Raw genomic sequence first — 4,333 nt, forward strand, 5'->3', positions numbered from 1 at the left:
TTCAAGTACGTTGAAGCGTATTATCCTCTTATTTATGAGTTAGAGAAGAGTTATGAGTAATTTTAGATATTATGTAAAAAAAATAAAATAGATATACTAAATACTTCTTTTTGTTCAATAATAAAAATACATCTTTAAAATATGACAGTGAAAGATTCATGGTCATAACGAGAGTAAGCTTAATCTCCAAGTTCGCTTTTTATTGTTCTCTTTCGTTCACTAGGGTTTCAATTTTTGTTTAGCTCAATTTATTTAATATAAAAGAATAAGGGTCAAATTGAATAGAAATGTAAAATGGAAGATTAAATTTATTGTTATGTTTTAAATATAAATATCAATTTTATAATGTATAAAGATGAGTTTACTCATTTTAAGTAAGGATCAAAATATAATTTAAAATATAATACAGTAATTTCTAAGATACTTTTATTTTTGTATTTAATAGATAATGGTGGATCGACCAGCTGAAGGGCCAAGCCCAAAACATCATGCCTACAAGGGTTTTATAATTCAGTCTAATCCAGCCCAAAGAAAAACTTATTTAATAATTAGAAGTAGTTAACTCAAATTACTATGATTCCCCTCATGCTTCACATTAGGTTAAATATTTATTTATTTTTTAATTATAGATAAAAAATTTAAATTGTAATATGCTTTAAATTTTTATACTATTTATATATTTTAAATTTAGTTTTTATATTTTTACTTTTTTAGTTTAAAATTATAGATCTCTTTGTTAATCTTTGTTAAAATTAATTTGTTAAATTTGTTAATGTAACAAATTGAAATTTTATAAAAATACTCACTTGGTATTCATGTAGCAAAATAATATTGTAATTAGACCTACCCGCCTAGGCTTGAAGGTCCACTTGAAAAATAGAAGGGTTTGAACAAAAATAAAAAGCCCAAAAATGGGTTTAGGTAAAATTTAAGACTTGTTTTCTATATGGGTCGTGCCTTGGACAACATTTTTTACTCTAACCCAACCCGGCCCGACCTGAATATATTATATTATAAAAATAATTATATTTAAGTATAAATGTTAAATATTAATTATATATATTTATATCAAATCACTAATCCAATAATAATTAAACCTATTACCTAAAACCTAAAAAAACTTACCCAACTAAATAACCCAACCAAAAATATAAAATTTTAAAATTATATTTAATACAATAAAAATTTATTATATTTATTTGTGTTTTAATATAATAAAATGACTATTATATTTATGGTAGTGTTTTTAATATAAATATTTTAAGGTTTTTTAATGTGTTAGAAAACTTTTATTTTAGTGGTTTTAATGCATTTAGTGTATTATATATTTTAAAATTATTTTAAAATTAAAATAATCTAAAAATTAAATATGAGCGAGCCAAGTTGGACGAGGTTTGCTTGAAAAATTGTCTACATACCTTGCATGGGCCTGACTTGACCTGGCCCATGAGCACCTCCAATTGTAATGGACTTTAATTTAATAAAGAATTTTAGTAATGTTAATAAATCTTAAAATTTACATCAACATTTTAATTGGAATAAAGTATTTAAACCAACTAATAACATTATAAGAGTTGAGGTATAAAATTAATTAAAATTGAAGTATAAAGATTAAATCTCGAACAAAGTATGAATATTAAACGGAAATTATTATTTTAGATAATCTAAAAAAATTAGAATTTAAATTTAAATATTATATTATTATGTAAAAAAAAGAGAGGAGATTTCAAGGAATGTGTGAAGGCTCTTCTTTTATATATATATAAGTAGTATAGATTATTAAAAAAAAGTAATAATATAAAATTAATTATTGTTATAGTTGCTTAAGTAATGATTTGGGGCATCGTAGCAACTTATTTCAATGAGTTCATCCATTAAAAACAATTGAGAAGAATAATGATATAAATGAAATTGCCGTATAATGATTCTCTAATTAAATTAAAGAGCTTTACTTTAGTAAGAAGTTGAATAATAAATAAATAAAATAAAATAAAAAGTTGATCCATTAAAATAAAATTTAGAGGAGAATAATGTGGATACATGTTGACAATGTCCACTACATCAAAGCTATTTTAACAAATTGATTAGTGCCTACAATTTTTAATTCATCCTATTAAAAAATTATTTTAATTACATAGAAGAATACATTTTAACTTAATATAATTTATATGAATAAAATATAATAATAAATTGAAACAAAATACAAATAAAAATTAATGTAAATTTATAAAATTATAATTGAAATTTTGAGAGTTCTATTTTAGTGATACAAACTTCATATAATCACTATCTTAAGATATATATTAGATTAAGTGTATTTCTGATAAATTATTAAAAATAATTTAATATTTAATATTTTAATTTTTATTTAATATAAAATTTTCAACAAAAAGTGTTATAAGATAAGTAGTTCGGTCGTTACTTAATATAAACTGAGATATTCAAATTATTATATTTATCTTTTATCCAAAACTATCTAAAATAATATAAAATATATATATTAATAATATTAATTTTAAAAACACTAGTCTTTCAAAATCAATATTTACCTTTTATCAAACGACATAATTATATTCCATACTTATATTTATTATTTTACCAAACAATTTTTAATATAAATTTAACACTTATAAATTTTAGCTATAAAAATTTAGTATTTAATATTATAATCACTAATTTTTTATATTTTATTTTTAATAAAATATTTTAATTTTTATAATTAATATGAAATAATCATTATTAAAATATATAAAATATTCTAAAATAATTTTATTTGCATAATATTTAAAAGAAAATGTTGTAGATCTTTATTTTTATTTTTCATTTTATTGTTTTGATATCTGATATATCGATATAAGTAAAATATTATAAATGCAATAAATAATAATTTTATTTTTACTTTGATAGGGTTATAAATAAGGTAATTTTTAATATTTTGTTTTAATTATTATTAATAAAATAATAATAATTATAATAATAATGATTTTTAGTTTTTAGCTTAAATATTATGCTAGAATTAGTTTTGATTTCTAGTTACAATGAAAGTTGCAGCTTGAGGTATAATTGGAAATTGGAAAAAGCTTACTTTATTTGTGTGGGCAAATTTTTTTTTTCTAAAACGATATGGTCTTTAGTTCTTGGACTTTGGAAATTGCTTATGGCCGATCTATAATGCTTAAATGTGCAATAATCAAATAAGTAAAGATTGAATCAAAGCCTTTCAATATAATTCAAGTTTCCCATTTAAGAAAATCAAATCGTATTTATTACATGATTATTTATGTAAGAATGTGATTGTAATTGACTGTAACTTATTAAGTTAAATCACTTGCATGTATGCACGACTTGTATTAAGTTAAAATGTATTGAGAGAGCGGTTTATATTTGTTCAAATATGAACTACTATTTTGAGTAAAAAAATTGTAAATAAGTACAAGTGAGTCATTTGGTTTACATTTAAATTTTATAAGGGAAGTCTTAAATGATAGTGGTTCTATTTAGAGTATAAATGTGAGCTTGCTACATGGTGAGTGTGTAAGACTTAAATCATAGCTTGTAGTTGTTGAAGGATAGTGCATTGACTCTTTAGGCAAGACCTCACAAATGTAAAAAAATTCAATTTACATAAACAAGTTCTTTGTGACCAACTCTTTTTTTACTTACTGTTGTCTCTTTATCTAGTTGTAACTAATTGATAATGTACGTAATCAATATATATTTATTATTTATTTTAATTAATTTTGGACATGAATTTTACCTAATTTGACACTTAGTCAATCAATTTCTATATAAGTACAATTATTGTCTAGTGTGTCCAACAATGAACAAATATGCTAATTGCATGAAAGTTTTGGCATTAGATTTTAGAATTATTTTATTAACACTTTTTATATTTTTAAACTTATATTTTTTATTTTAAAATTTATAAATTAGGATTATTATATAAATAAAATTTAGTTAGAAATAATAGGGCGCAAAACAGCCAACCCCAATACTTATTAGGTTTTATTTATTTTATTATTATTAATATATATATTCTTAGGAATAGAAACCACAGAGGGAGGGGCATTAGGGGCAACTAGATCGGATTATGGGTAGTGTAGCATCCTTAACTCGGCCTAAATGTTATAGCTGAATCTGGAAGTGTTACAAATAAGGGTTTTGAAATCAGGATTACTTCGATAAAACTTTGTATAGTTGTTTGATAAATCATCCAAGTTTTATAACCCATTTTCGTTTATATTGTAACACCCCCTACCCGTATCCGTCATCGGAACAGGGTACAAGGCATTACCGGAGCTTACCGAATCATTATTAATTAAGGGAAAAATTA

This window comes from Gossypium arboreum, chromosome 10, assembly GCF_025698485.1.
Source record: "Gossypium arboreum isolate Shixiya-1 chromosome 10, ASM2569848v2, whole genome shotgun sequence".
Classification (NCBI taxonomy): Eukaryota; Viridiplantae; Streptophyta; class Magnoliopsida; order Malvales; family Malvaceae; genus Gossypium; species Gossypium arboreum.